This window comes from Protopterus annectens, chromosome 5.part0 (genome assembly GCF_019279795.1).
Source record: "Protopterus annectens isolate FY-2018-M chromosome 5.part0, PAN1.0, whole genome shotgun sequence".
Taxonomy (NCBI): Eukaryota; Metazoa; Chordata; order Ceratodontiformes; family Protopteridae; genus Protopterus; species Protopterus annectens.
The window spans coordinates 1,515,047,378-1,515,064,629 of record NC_056735.1 but is presented as its reverse complement, the minus strand read 5'-3'; positions in this window follow the sequence as shown (position 1 = coordinate 1,515,064,629).

The window sequence follows — 17,252 nt, the reverse complement described above, 5'->3', positions numbered from 1 at the left end:
TCATTTATGTAAGCATCTGTAAGAATCCGGGGATGACATTTGATTATTATTTATGTCCTTAAGTAGCAGCATGCACATCTTCTCATATTGCTCTTTTGAAGAAAACATTATTGCCACCTCTCTTTATTGGCTGCTGTCATAACAAAACAGCATTGTTTAAAAATCTTCTCTAGAGTAGTTAAAGATGACTGTTGTGACTTACTAAGGTTAAAAAAAATTAATAACCATATTAGTGACATTGGAGAAAAAAAGAATTTTTCTAGCAGTGAAAATGTTCAAAGCAGTATTATAAAGAGATAAATTGATCATTTCTAATGCACTAGATAGTGTGTTGACCACATCAAAATATTCAGTGTTACAATCCCCAGTCCCCAAATGTCTGACATACTGTATTAAAGAAAAAATATCTACAGCATAATTAGAAAAAAAGTCTCCTACTAGCCCATTATACAAACATCTAATGTTTTCCTTTGCAGCAAAACTGTATCTCAAATTTCACTTTTCTAAATAAACAAAAAATATCAGCAGTTCTCCACTACTGCAGAATTACAAAGAAAAACAAAGAGGAAAAGTAGAAAAGCGGATTAATAATGAAGAAGTTAAAGAAACAGAAATTGATGTTGTGGATAACCTGCAAAGTGAAGGATTTAGTGTAGAAAATTTAACTCGGATAACAACACAACAGGATAGAGCAATGGACCCAAATTAAGGAGAAATCAGTGGAGTGGGAAGCATCTAATCAGTTGACATATGAAGATACTTTGGAGCCTCCCATAGTAAACCACTACAAATGTTCAGTTGGAGCTATACAACAAGGGAAAGAACATGAAAGTGGCAACTCTGATGCAGTCAGTGTCATGGAGTAATAGGCCAGTGAGTTCCTATATGAAAGAGCAACAGGTGACACAGGGCAAGACTGGAGAAAAATAGCATAGGAAGATGCTCTGGAACTTTCTATAGAATGCCCACAGGAAATGGAGAACAAAGACTGTGCCCTCAGTTTAGAAGAAAATGATCTAAGAGAAGAGTTGCTTGATTTAACAGAGATGGATAGAAATATTAAGATCAATGAACGAAATAAACTGCAGAAGGTCAATAAAACCGAAAAAGTTAGAAGTTTGATAAAACAAATGAACACAGTAATTAGGACCGTCCCTACAGATTCATGCAGTATAGCAGAAGTAAATAGGATACATCACTTTGCAGCCAAATTAATAACAGATAAAGTCCTAATACAAGAACACAGGGTACTAAGGGAAAAAAATGGGAGAAATTGAATGCTATCATGGAAGTATCGAATAGTGAAACTTATAAAGCAATTAAGACAAGTGTCACTGTTAGAAGAATATTGAAGAGGTAACAGATCAACAACAACACTCATAAAGATGGACATGATAAAAGCAATGTACAGTATTATAACAAATCAGGATTTATTGTGCACTATTGCAAATAATAAACTAAAAATATCAGCACAGGCAGAAAAACATACAAGATACATAGATAAATATAAAGGAAAAGTAGAAAATAAGCCATTTATTGATGACCCCAAAAAGGTTTATAGAGAACTGGAAAACAAGATAAAACTAATTGAAAGACCACCATAAAGGAAATAGATACATTTTAGAGAAATATCTATGAAGATTCTGTGGAATATAACAAAGATGCTAAATGGATAGAAGAAGTAAAAGACAGAATAAGAATGTCAAATGTACAGGATATGAAATGGGATGAAGTAACAGCCACAGAGATTGAAACAAAGTTAAGAAAAGCCTCCAATTGGAAAACCCCAGACCCAGATGCAGTATCTAACTTCTGGCTAAAAGTATTAACATCTTTTAATGAAGATTTTGCCATGAGTAAGAATTATTTATATATGAACCTTGAACAAACACCAGGAAAAACAATGCTCCTGCTTAAGAGCAAACCTGCAAGCTCCACTAAACTATAAACCAATAACTTGCCTTCCGATGACGTATAAACTATGCACAGGAACTGATGCTGACAGAGTTTATAGTCAATTAGAGGAAAATTCAATTATGGCAATAGAAAAAAAAGTAATAAAAGAAAGTCATATGGAACAATCGATCATTTATTGTTAAATAAAGTCATAGTGGAGAACTGTAAAAGGGGAAGAATATAAGTATGGCATGGATAGACTACAAAAAAAGCATTTGACAGTATCCCGCATTCATGGATAAAAGAGTGCTTAAAAATGTATAAGATATACCCTACATTGATAAACTATATCACAGTAACCATGAAACAGTGGCAAACCATTTTGCAGTTAAGCCACAATAAAGGACAAATTATTATTCCAGGGGAAAAAATTCAAAGGGGGATATTTCAGGGTGTCTCTCTGTCATTGCTGCTGTTTTGTCTTGCCCTTAACCCATTAAGCTGTCTGCTTAACAGATTAGGTTATAGCTATAATTTGGCTTCCAGAAAGCAACAAAGTGTAAAGACTTATCTTCTCTTTGTAGATGAGGACCTGAAAGCACAACCGCAAGAAGTCAAAACTTTTTCAGATGATATAAGAGTGGCATTTGGTCTTGATAAATATGCAAATGCAACATTTAAAGCAGGAAAGCTGCAGCACCAAGAAAACATCAGTTTGGGACAAGAATGTGATATAAAAGAACTTGAGCAAGAGGGAGTGTATAAATAGTTGGGAATTGATGCAGGATCAACAATAAAACATGAACAAATGCAAATAAAACTTTGTAAAAAACATTTTAGAAGACCAAAATTAGTCCTGAAAACAGTGTTGACATCTGCAGTAATGAAATGTCTTTTGGATGAGGTAGAGCTGCCCACCCTAGCTTCCTGGGTTCTATTTGTGAGCCAATTTGCTATCCAATTAGTTACACAGGGATTGGCATTTAGCTGGGAGAGCTTATCTATGATACCGGAGTCTGGGATGGTGCTAAATGCCTTTGCAAGGTCTAGATATGTGGTGGCACTGTTTTGCCCTCATCCATTGCTTCCCTAGCTTTTTCAGAAAAGTCAGCCATATTAAGTAGGCAGGTCCTGCACTTGAATGATCTAAACTGTGTTTTCTTGGGAATCTGTAGATTACCTATATCCTTGTTTATTAATTCCATAATGACCATTTCTATATCTTTACAAATGAGATTGGCCAGGCTTATGGGTCTATAATTATCCAGGTCTGTTGAAGCCTCACCTTTGTGCAAGTGAATAGTTGTTGCTGTCATTCATTTATATGGCACACAGCCTGTTTTCAGACTGATAGTGAATAGTTTCTATATGGGATCAGACACGTCATGTTTTAGGCTGACCAGAAGACAGCTTGGTATGTCATCTGGACCCATAGGCATAGTGTTCCTGGTCTTAGATAACACATTGAGAACTTGTTCTTGGGAGATTTGAGAGTGGGGTGTAGGTATGAGTATGTGACCTGAGAATATTGTAAAGGAACAGATGTGAAGTTTCAGCTAAATTTGTCTATTAGTGAAGTTTCTATATCCTCTGTGTCTGATTATATGATATCATTTACTATTAGCTCTGTGCAGAAGGCATAGTTTGTGGATTTTTAACATAAATACATTTGCACATTCCATCAGAAGTAAGGCAGACTTAACATCTGTATTCTCTTGTCCTTAGATGACTAATTTCCTTGTTCATAGTGAGCTATATTATTATTTGCAGTTTGCTGAAAAAAATATTTCTGGAAAAGCCACTGTTTTCAACATTTGCATTGCAATCTAGACGAAACATTATCAGCACTGTACTTTTTGAGTTGAACATATATGATTATACTGTCTTATTTTGTGATATTCAGGGTGAAACTCATTTTTCAGTAGAGATTAGTGTTGATCACTAATTTGGTCCAAGATGCACAATTTGTAAACAGAGATTGTGAGAAACAAGAATATGTGTTTTGAATGTATTTAATGTATATTTTACTAGGCCACTAAATAACAAACACCCTTAAAGTGGCATTCTATGCACAGAAAACTTTTTGTTTGGGATTTTCATCCATATTAAGTAACTTCTGACACCTAGTCACACATATAGCAGATAACATACTTAACCAAACAGTGCCCAATGTCTAATACATTTAGCAGAAGGTATCCCATGTTATTACTGTACTTTGTATTGCTAAACTTTAGATCATTAGGTGTAAACTCTTGTGTTTAAGTTTAAAGCTGAAATTTGGCAAAAGTATTCGTTATGTTTCTGTCTACACTGTTGATAGAACTCCCTTAAGGAAAGCTCTAGGAAATATTTAAACATTGGAAGGCATAACCATTGAAGTCGGAGATAGAGGATTAGTGAGTTATGTTTGAATATATCTTTTAAACCATCCCACCCTGGTCAGCATATTTAGTTTGATGAATCATAGATCATTTAGGATACAGTTAAATGAGTACAAGAGGATATTGCCATTTCATAACCCCGTAAGAACACTATGCAGTCACCACCCTAGTCTTTGTTACCTGGCTTTAAAAGTTGTGAATCACTGTTTAAACACTGCAGATAAAAAGCAATTGAACTATGTTGTCAGTATGACTCATGTGCAAACACATTTCATATTATGTGCAAAAAGCAATATAAAGGCCATATGAATTTTCAAGCCATTGTAACACCTAACACTTCTGATTGTGTATCACAAGCTGCAGTTTTAGTTTGGACAGTAATGTAGACAGATTGGTAAAAACTTAAAGCATAATTGATTAGAAAATTAATACACTATCAGGTTTAACTATTTCTTAGCAGAACATCTGAATAGAATGAAATATTAGTTTATCGTGTTTCCTGTTCATTCATCATGAATACATCCTTTCCGGAATACATTTATAAATTTCAGAAAGATAGACTGCTGTTATAACCATTCACCAAACTAAGTTGAAGAAAATCAGTTTATCCTTAATATATGTTAGCAGTGGTTTGATTCATTTTTTTACAAACTTCGACAATTATATGCATCTCACTGGGCTGCCTCTTAGAGCATTATAATTCAGGATACAATTGGATATGCCTTAAAAATTAGCCAAATAATTCCTGAATGACAAGAATATGCATCAATTTCTGTTTTGTCCTAACATATCTCTTAATTTTCTATGAGAATGGACTATATAGAAGTAAATCATAACATCCTGGTCAGCTTTTTATATAGCAGTCTGAGTGTCTTTTCAGAGTAGCAGTATATTGCTACGATGTTCCATAATTCCATGATTGCCTGACAAAAATCCCCCATAAGCAGCTTTACTCAGAGGATTATTCTGTTCTCTCTGTTTCTAGATTTCTATTCTACTTCATCCACAGATTTGGTCTGCAAAGTAACACATTCCACTCTACTAGCAACTTTACAAGAAGTTTTTCAAGTCTGTAATAAACTAAAGATGTTTTCCAGTCTGCATGATTTAGTCTTATTTTCACATTTTTTATAAATGTCCACTATGATTTGAGCCAGTTCTTTTTTTTTTTTTTTTTTCAATAATAAATCTTTATTATTTTCAGTTGTTAATACAATAATACACTACACAAAATAAAATGCAGCAATATCAAAAGTAAACCTATAATCACACTACTACACTATATATACATTATCTACATGAATGCTTCCAACAGATAACTAAAATCTTTATACATTAAGATAAAATTCTTGACAAGGTATTAAAAGATCTAGTATCAGTGTACAGATTATTGAGCCAGTTCTTCAGAGACAAGATAATCACTTTTTCTCATTTATTGCTTTGCTTTCTTTTAGTGGATGAAATGATTCTTTGGTGATATATTTTAGATTCAGATTCTTGGATATGGAAGTTTAACACTTTCTATTTTTTAAGGACTTTGTGATATAAAGAAAATTGATATTTATGAAGTGGGGAAAGCACCAAAGAAAATTACTTTCTATAGAGTTTTTTTTTCTTATCATTGTCAGAAACAGTTAATTGCTTTCCACTTCCTACTTGAAGATAACTGATAACATGGCAGGTGCATTCAGGTGTTAGCTGTGCCCTGTGTAAAATACTAAATCTTATTTATTCAGGTCAAGCTGGGCTATTTTTTATACATCTCAACCCTTGCTACTGTCTATTAACAGATTTAATTAGAGATATGTTTTGTAGCCTTCTGTTTGTTTATATCAGCTCAGGCACCAACATGCCAGACCACACAAATAGGTGTTCTGAAGCAGCAGCCCACAATGAAGGGCCACAGCAACAATTATCTACAGAGCTGAAACTGGGCATTTCAACAGATTTAATAACCAGTCTTCTAAAGGGCATGTCAGAACTGAAAATCCATGTTATAATAAATAAGATAGAAATAAATATGTTATCTGTTAAATCAACCTTTATTGAGTCAGCAGTCTCTCTCCTGTCCAGTCAGCAATAAGACAAACACATTTCAGTGGAAGTTACACGCCAAACCATAACTATTAAGTTATTGCAAGCTAAGCTGGATCACTTAGAAAATTGCCAAAGGGGGTGTAATACAATATTTGCAGGAACAGATGAGAGAATGGAGGGAAATATGTAGGTTTATGTTTCTATCAGATGCCAGAATCTACTACTGTCTACTGTCAACATAAGACAAATTAGCTACCTGTAGCAATAAGCACAACAAAGCTTCTCTCTACATTTCTGTTTAAGCCTATCAGTTTAAAGATAATGGCCTTTGATGTATACAAAACAATTAGTAAGAATCCCCTTCTATCAACTAGTAACAAATAAAAACAATAACATAACCATTAGAAGGCCAACATCTGGCACAAATATAGGACCAAATACATTTTCTTATCAGGCTCGAACGTACTGATTCAACCCATCAATAGAAGTGAAACAATAGCAAACGTCTTAATCTTTCAAGCAAAGCATAAAAGATATACATTAAAGAATGCATATTCAGTTGTTTTAGAAATGCAGGTTGGATATTATACTAAGTTACCACATGTATTGCTATGAAAACTGATTAACAGTTTTGTTTAATTGCTTAATAGAATGTACTTAGCTGAGTTGGTATTTTGAAGACTGATAACATTAAAAAGTAATACTTTATAATACATGTATGTAAAGCATTAAAAAGAAATGTAAATTAACATACAAAAGTTTATTTTAGGTAAAATATATTGCAAAGAATGCTTGAATCAGAATCGAACTGGCACATTCTGTTTAGTTTATAATCTGCCTGGGTTGTGGTCGAAAAGGGTTTTACAACCAGTCCACTTATCTGAGTAAAAAACAGAGAGACAGATAGCTAGATAGATAAGTAGATAGATAGATAGATAGATAGATAGATAGATAGATAGATAGATAGGTCGATGGATAGATAGATCAATAGATTTATGATTGCTTTTTAGAGAAGCATCTTGTACTGGTCCTGCTATTGCCTGGGATGATAATAATAGAAAAAGTGTGGAAGATATTGAAACCCATGCCTGTTTACATCAGATCTCCACCAGTGATCCTCTACAAACTCTTAAACTATTGCAACAAGCAAAGAATCCTGGCCAGAACAGAGGAAATTAAGCATTTCTCCATGGAAATTTATAACTCAGGTTATACCAATACTTCATCCATCATAGTAGTCCAGGTCTGACTAGCATTCAACAGCATTACATTAAAAATACTGTACTCTCATTTTATAGGTATCCGACAACTCTATTTTTCAAATGGTGAGGGTCCTCCCAGGGATTGATCATACTTGAAACAGCAATCTCATTTTTGCAAAATAACTTTGCATGAAGTGAGTTCTCAAATCTTTTTCTGACATGGCTCTCCTACAAAAAGCAACAGTTCAGCTGGATATACAAGCTGAGTGGCCCTGACAAGTTTGTGGCATTTATAAAAATGTGAAAGAAAGACCAGCATTCCATTTCCACTGGTGCAGATTATATCTAACTCAGAATGGAAAGGCATCCTGAGAAAGAAAGTAAACCAGTAATGAAGCCTCTGTTCCAAGTTTTGATTGGCAGTAGGTATAGTGTGCCGAATCCAGACAGTAAGATACCATTTCATTGGAAATACAGGTAGGATCTAAGAGCAAAACAAGAAGGCAACACTTATAAACAGATTCACAAACTGTAGTAAAGAACACAAAGAAACTTTCATACAGGAAGTGTTAAAAGAAAGATATACACTCCATGAAATAGTAATTTTCCCATTTCAGTTTGGGGTTTGTCAGATTTGTTGTATCTATATTATCTGTTTGGTTGTGACCACCACTATTGATGGTAATGAGGTATAACTGTGAATTAATTAAGGATACTCTCTGCACCAGTATTATTTTCTTATAAACTTTTTCAGATTTTAGATCATATATATTTTAATTCTATGCACTTAGGTTGCCTTATACATATGAAGATAAGGAAGTTTCTGTCAGATTATCTTTGAGTTAGGTTTTATCCTCTTTATTATCTAGTCTAATTGTTAACATTATGGTGATGCTGCAGTAGCTTTGTCACCTCACAGTAAGACGTTGTCCTGTTCGATTCTCAGCTAGAGCGTCTTCTGTGTGGAGACATGCGTGAATGGGTGTACCCTCATTGAAGGTTGTGCGTCAGGGCTGGCAACTCGGCACATAAAAATCTACTGCCAATCATTAGCGGAGTTCCGCTGTGGCGACCCCTAACCGGGAAAAGCCGAAAGACACAACATATAGTGTTTCGATGTCAATATCCATGCCCTGTACTCAGGCCGTCTGTTTTCTCTGTGCAAAAAAAGGCATGAAAGCTATTTTTCCAGTATGTAAAGATAGCCAAAAGGCATAGATAATGTATCTTAATAACCTGGTGAGGAGATTGGGTTATGGACCTCACAGGTTCCCACAAACAAGGAATGCAAGTACTAATTCATGGGTGAGTGCAGTTGATGCTATGTAGACTTTGTTGGACACTGAGGGAACATAGATCATGACAGAATTCCAAATCCCCACAGAGTACAGTGTTTTAGTATGCATATATGAGCTATACCACTTTGGAACACTTCATACTTTATAGTTTTATTTTTATTATATTTATATTTGTTAACCAGTATGGAGCACTGATCTTCATGGACCATTTTAGGTCAGTCCTGGGTATGTGTATAAAATTGTTTAACAATATCAGAAAGCAGTTATTAAAATTACCAAAAATATTAATCTGAAATGATAATAGACTAATAACTAGCAGAGTACTTACACAATTTGCAGTGAACTCAGACTGATACATGTATCTATACTGTTATTTGGAGGAAGGAGACCTGACAGAAGAGTTTAAGAAGCAGGAAAGGGTAGAAGGGCTATGAAGCAAAGAAGGTGAGAAGGAGGCTGAATATCTGGCTGTGGAAATAGAAGTAAAGAATAATGAGGTTTGAGGATTTTTGATATGAGCTAGATTAAATTTGTGAATTTTAAACACTTTTTTGCTATTTTTGCTATTTTTTCTTAAATTGTAGAGAAAGAGCTGGAAGGATTGCATGTATCTTAGAAATATTGTGTCATACAGTTGAGAAAATGTGAACAATAAAATGCAGTTTATTACACCATAGTAAAAGGGTTGTTCCAAGGGACAAAAGTGATCAGAGATTGTAACTGGAGGTCTAACTGTAATGTAACTGGAGGTCTAACTGTAAGTTGCCTAGCAAGATTGTAAAAGGATTCTTCATTTTGTAGCTTAACAAGAAGTGAACCAAAATGTACTTCTGATCTTTGTTTTATAGGGTACCATTTTCCTCCAACAAATGCAAAACATTGGACTTCTCTCCTAAGATAAGGAGTTATGAAATATAGATTTGATTAGGGAATGCTTGAAGATCTGATATGTACATGGAATGTACATCTGATACATGGAAGCTGCTGGGACTATTGAAAGGCTGCACTCTAACTTTCCTTGAAGAATATCTTTCCCTTCAGCATTTATTCCTTGTGGTGAGAAGAAGTGGGAAATATGTATTTCCCAGGACAGAGTTTTAGAGTTTTTAGCTATAGTGGGGAATTATTAATATTGTTCAGAATTTTCCATTTTGCAGGAACTGACAATAAGTTTTATTTGGCAGGAAATAGTGTGTCTTTCTTTTGCAGGCTGAGAAATAGGTTCTTTGGATTCAGCTGCATAGCTAGTTAAGGTCTTTGTCCAGTTCTGAATATTAGTGTGTGTGTGTGTGTGTGTGTGTGTGTGTGTGTGTGTGTGTGTGTGTGTGTGTGTGTGTGTGTGTGTGTGTGTGTGTGTGAGTGTGTGTTTGGTAGGGATATAAACATTGTCAAGTCAGCAGTATTCATACTGAAAGGCATATCGGAGACTAGGGGGATAGGATGGAGTTGTGAACAAGTTCTTTGTATAAGTTGGCAGAAGAGGTAAAGTACCCATTTTTAATTTTGAATTTTCTATATGTAAGGATGTCTTGAAACCAGCTGAGCGCCTTTGGACTAATTCTAATGCAGTAAGAGAGTCTGAGAGTAGACTAGGGCTGTCTGTGGCTGACAAGACCAAAGGGTTTTGAAATATTTATAAAAATAGGACCCACTATGTTTCTTTTTTTTCATACTGCTCAGAACCTCATCAGTAAGGCTACATGAAGCAGCCAAGGTTTCTGTGGGCAGACCAGAAGTGATACAGATTAGTAGACAGCATGGAATGTTTAAGAAAATATGTAGATAAATGAGATTATCAATTTAGTATTTCAAAGAGTTTTCCCAATAGTGGAAGAATGAAAATAGATATGAAGTATTTAACAGGGTAAGGCTTGAAATGCTTGGTAAGGAGTGGAGGATGACAGCTGCTTGTTTTTAGAGCTGAGGCATTGTATTATTGTATATGAATAGGTCATGCATGCAACATAAGGTCTGGACTAGATTACACTAATATAGGTTGAGGAACCAGGAGGGCCATCAGTTGGCAAGCACTCCAGCAATTGTTCTATATCTTTTTATTAGCATGGAAGTAAAAATTGAAAACTGTAAAGAGGGAAGGTCTGAGGCATGGTAAGAGAGAGTGGAAAAGGTTGAGATAAGGTCAGTAAATTTATGAAGGAATCAGAGGAGGAAGGATTACCAGAATCAGTATGTATGGATACATCACCTGAGTATCTTGAGTTCCTAGAATGACCAATGGCATTATTAACCAGCTTCTAAAACTGACTGAAAGAAGGTGATTTGTTGGTTTTATGAATAAAGGACTTTGGGACATTGAACGGCTTTTCTGGTTAAATGATGAAGAGTCAAGATCTTGTTTTTGTTTTCACAGCTGTAGTCCTTTTTCCATTCCTTCCACACTAAGCCACTAATTGTTCATAAGTCCCTAAGCTCAAGAAAAGTGTTCTAGCCCTAAGGCTTTTGAGGAGCACATATTATTTAAAATAGGTTTAAAGTTTCTGATCTAAACCACAAGTCCAGATTTCTCTTAAAAAGATCAACATTAAGTGAGGCTTGTACAGAAAATTGGTAAACAATTCAATGAAACAGTTAAATGCTGATTAATGAATATTTATCTGAATTTAAATCTGTTGATACCAACTCTAGAATTTAAACCTTTGTGCCTTGAACACCTAGACATATCCTACAACTCCATATTCAGCAGAGTTCTGTGTTCAACACTCTTAAAACCTTATAGGCAAAATAATTTTGCTCCTATAGTTTCTATAATGTAATGAAAATGAATTTAGTATTTTAAGTATGTCAGAATAACTAATTTTAAATAAACAATAAATCTTCTTTCTCACTTTTTGCTAAATCTTTCTTTTCTATAAGTAATTACATAAATACTTTTTATATTTCAAGTAAGTGGCCAGATTCATGAACTTCTCTACACTAAGTGTACATGTCCTGTATTCAAGAATATTCCTACCACACTGCATGTGTTTTATAGTTACTCAGAAAGATTACACTAAGTCTACACTTTGTGGTGACCTTTATGAATACCCCCTTGATATTTAGGGTGACAAGAAAATCAGTAGGAAAACTAAAATTAGGAGGAGGAAGGTGTGAGTTATGCTTGTGTTGTAGGCATTAATGAGTATGGCCTAGCATTCTATAGGTATCTTATATAAACTGACCATAATGTCTATGTTTCTACTTGAAGATATCTTTGCAAGCATACTCACTTGAGCTAATGACTCATTTATAATGATATCTACATTTTTAGAAAAAGTAAGGTGATTAGAAATGACATTGTCGGAACATTATGCTGGAAATTTCATTCAAATACAAATCTTTTAAGACTATATTTTGTCTTACCCTCGGTTTACCAAAATATATCACTTTACATTTGCTATTACAAAAGGAAAGGCCTACAACTAATGCCCATTTACTAATCATACCTAAGTATTTATTAAATTCCTCAAAATCATTGTCATTAAATATGGCAAAAACAATTTCACAATCGTCTCTGCCTTTGTTTAACCAAAATTACATATTCGATGTATTGTAGAAAACAGCAAATTGAAGAGTGTAGGGCTAAGCACAGAGCCCTGAACAATACTTCTCAGAATTTTCATTGTGGTGGAGGTATGCCCATTCAAACTTATGCACTGAGATCTATCTGAAAGCCAGCTAGATATCCTCTTAATAATGAAAGGATTATGATGCGTATCCATTTAATAATGAAAGGATTATAGTATAAATCACACAGTACTTTACATACAGATGTATGTAATATATAGTCAAATGCTTCTGCTAAATCTAAATAAACCACATCACAGGCAAATCCAGCATTGAAAGCAAGGGTAACTTGATCATAAAAATCAATCAAGTTCATCTGTAGAGATCTTCCCTTAAACAACCCATGTTGATAAACATTTGCAATATCTGAGTGACTATCCTCACACTGCATAAGATCAAGGATGTATCTTTCAATGCACTTACAGATTATAGAGGTGAGACCAACAAGTTTATAAATATTTATATCAGACGTATTACCCTTCTTTAATATTGGTGTAATAGCAATGTTTTCAATAAAGGTGGAACTACTTTATTCTGCAGTAGTTTGGTAAAAATAATAGAAACTAAAACAAAGAGAAGGTCACACTGAAAAAACAATCAGAAAAAAACTAAATGAAAACTCCAGCCAAGCTAGAACTTCCAATGAGTGACCTCCCAAACTTCCTGTGATAGAGGCACATGGGATATATGCAAATGGCCCCTATGAACATTAGGTGTTTCAGCCATATGGCAATTCTGATTGCCCATGACTTTTACATTTGAAGTTGTTTTAATGGACAATTTCAGGCCAATAAAGCCAAACCCCACTAGCTATGGATATGCATATTTTGGCCTTGTTATGACCTCTTCAGAATAGCATAAGCAGAGTGTTTGACTAAGCATAAGAAACACAGGGTTGTTATACACAGCTGATGTCCATTATCATTAGGGTGACTGCAAAATATCCCAAATAACAAATTAAAACAAAGAGTTAGAAGGTCACACTGAAAAAAACAATCAGAAAAAACGAAATGAAAACTAGCTTGGCTGGAGTAAAAATAATAGAAATAATGAGTATTAATATACTTTCCATTTTTTTAATTAGGATACTGCTATATTATCAGGATCCCCAAAAGCATTGTTTCTAATTTTCTGAAGAGAATTGTAAATCATTGACTGTGTTATCTCCAGACAAATAGGACACATATTCATTTTTTTGTCAAGTATTCCTTAATGCCAATATTATACTCCAAACTACAGAAATGATTAATAAAAATGTCAGCAGTCTTATCTGCATCTGTAACAACTTCTTTATTAAATTCTATGAATGACATAAAGTTTTTGCACCTTCTAAATGAATTGATATAATTAGAAAAATGTTTTTTGGTAATAGTTGAAAATATCTTCATTTCATTATTAACCTTTTCTGTTTTAAGAAACTTCTGTAAAGCCTTTGTTGACTTATTTAGTTTGGTTTTATTGTGAGAAGTAGGTATCTTATTTGTATAAATAACAACAACATTTTCCCCTACATAATTTTATTAGTTTACTGTCCACTATTTAGGGAGTTTATAATAGGAAGTGTGTTGACTAAGTTTAAGAGTAGTCTCCACCCCCCCTCCTTTAATATTTGATTAAGTATACCATATCTGTAATCATAATCTTTATCTGTAGTAGATATATTCCAGTTGACCTGAATAGTCTTGTTAATATTTTCAAAATGCAAAAACTCTGGTCAAATCTTTTGATAGTATGAATGAGAGATGCATGGTTCTGTAAAGAGAATGTAATGAATTATGATCAGACTTACCTAAAGGTGGCCATGTTTCCACATTAGTAATAACTTCAGGAAATTAGTGACCACTAAACTTAGATATTATTGCATCTAGTTCTCTCTGTCACTACCTGTGTTAAATAATTGGAAACTCAGAAGTTCAGAACTTGCTTTCTATAGAACTTGTGTGTGCTATTATATTCATGTCAGTTGATGTAAGTGGATAATTAAAATCCCCAATATAGAAAACTTGTGTGTGTTCCAGATATTTATCAATAGTATCTAGCAATGCATTGTTGGTAGTACTATACATACAAGATTTACAAAAGCCTACCATAAATGTGAAGGTATCAGAAATTGAAAAAAATATCCACAAGTTCCATATTATTGTCTATGAAAAATGCAGAGAAAATATTGAACTATGAACGAGAACCAAGATACCTCCCAAACCAATTGTTTGTGCTATATGTATAGCAGTTATAATTAGGAAAACAAATATCAAGAGAAGACCAGGCCTCTGTAATGGCTATGAAGCTGAGCCATTCCTTAGATAACAATAAATAAAGTTTGTTATATTCATTGCCTATACTATGGGCATTACACAAGTATCATCTCAAAATATTATTAAATAATTTTTCCTTGCTTGATGCATTTGGAAGCCATAAAAATAGATGAAATATGTTCTACTAAACTACCTGAAAGAAACCCAGAGCCATAATGACTTAGGTGAAGTTTATCATAAATAAACACTCTATGCCATGTGTTAAATAAGTGAGCCTTGGTGTAACAATAATCTGACCATCTCAAGGAAGATAGTATTACATCAAAGGGTACCACAATGTTACAACTCTCTACTGTTTCCAAAATTGCTATACGTGTTTGTTTCTTTACATTTAATGGTGTTGACGATAAATCATTAGTACCAACATTTAGTATCAGGGTATAGTGGAGGCTCATCACATTTGGTTGACAGTGGTGGGATCATGACATCACATTTGGTGGCAGTGGTGGGATCACCATATCACATTTAATGTGATGACCTTCCACTGCACCAGTAATCAAGGAGCCTCAATCCTCACCACTGGCAACAGTGAGGGACATTCACTGAGAGCATAACAGGGACACACACAGTATTTCCAGATGCAGCTCTCTGCATCAAGTGCAATTTCCCTTAAGAGCACACAGAGACCACAGTCAGTATGGGACTGGTTTCTCACTCTTCCTCCAGATCCCCAGTGAGACTCCCCACTGGTAGAGCTATAGAGTTGAGATCTTAGCTGAGTGACCAAGCCAAGACCTCCAGCACCCTGTCTGTCCAACCAGTGCTTCATGTCCCTGCCCAGGTAGCTGACACACACACACACACACACACACACACACACACACACACACACACACACACACACACACACACTCTTTGATGTTTGATTTACACACACACACACACACACACACACACACACACACACACACACACACACACACACGATAAGGCTGGTACAGGTTTTCTAGCTTTGCACCCTTCTGCCCAGACTATAAGGTAGTTATCAGTGCCACCAGTCACTTCTTATCAGCTACTTTAGGGCCATTGACAATGGGTGCCCAATCTTACTGTGTAATATTAATACTAATACAAATGGTAGTTTGACCAAGAGCAAGGTTATTAGGAGGGGCCAACACAGCGTCGCCAAATAAATATGCAAGTACTCTCAAAACTTAAATATCTCTACACAGATCAGCCACAATGAAAGATTTAAATATATTTAATAATAAATAATAAAAGAACACAATAATACTAAATATATAGTCACAGTGACATCAGAGTTCAAAACCACAGAAAATATTTAAAATAATATTGCAGTACAGGCTCACAAAATAAAGACAAACAAAATCTAAACTAAAATTTGCTATATTCCTGACTGTATCTAAGAGAATTATACTGTTCCCTAGAAACTTACTTCATTAATGCAAGGCAGATGTGGTGAGTGGATCCTGTTGTTGTCAGGTCCAAGACATAATGCAGAATGCTCTGTCTCACTAAGAGATTTCTCAAATTAATATCTAAAATATTGCTGATGGGATAGCTTGCAGAATGAGTCATTTATGGTCATTTAACTTCTAGTTCCTAGGCCAAAACCTATTTGCTGGAAGCTGGCAATATTTAACATTTACCTGTAAAAATATACAGACAAGGGCTTTTTCTCAGATCTTTGGCAGATGCTGAAAGTCACAAAACAATTGCATTCCTTCATACTGCAAAATTAGCAATTAGTTCACTCCAAGGACAATACAGAAAGCTTCCTAGTAAAGGCAGTTCACTCCAAGGACAATACAGAAAGTTTCCTAGTACAGACCTTGTGTCTCTAACTGCAATGAAAACTTGAGAGATAACCTCTTTATTGCATCCTATAAAGCAATTTAATTTCAGGTATTTTTCTAAAGTTTGCTGGACTGAGGTTAACCCTCCAGTTTTTTTTTTTTTGTTATGCATATAAATTTAAACAGTTACAATAGTGCAGGTATGGGTCTATATTATATCCTTGAAAAGGCATTCCATCGAACACCTCTTCATTGACCCTTAAAACATGAAATCCCAAAACAGTTAACATCCAGATCAGCGATTTATTTCCTTGGGAAAGAAATCACATGCCCTAAAAAGAAAAATGCATCACTACAAACATTACAAAGTAGGGGACTTTGCACCCCACATCCCCCTAACTACATATACCAACTCTGAGATTGCACTACAGTGGGGAGAATGGCAAACTAACAATGATGGCCAAGCCATTTATTATCCAATTTGCTGATGTGGCCGTTCATTGTTCTGAGAATTCATGTTTTAAGGGTAGATGAAGAGGCATTTGATGCAATGCCTCTTTGTGAACATAATACAGACCCACAGGTCCATTTCTACTCTCTTTCAGTAGGGCACACTGTGGTTACATTTTAACACAGCACTTTCCAAATACCTTTTCAACACACGTCTGTGCAAGCAGTTTGATATACACATCACATATAGTTCTAATACAGTTGTGTAACACAAGCATCTTATATAAATCATTTCAGTATTCACCAATGACATATAACTATTTGCAAAATTCCAGCTAGTTGTGCTGACAGT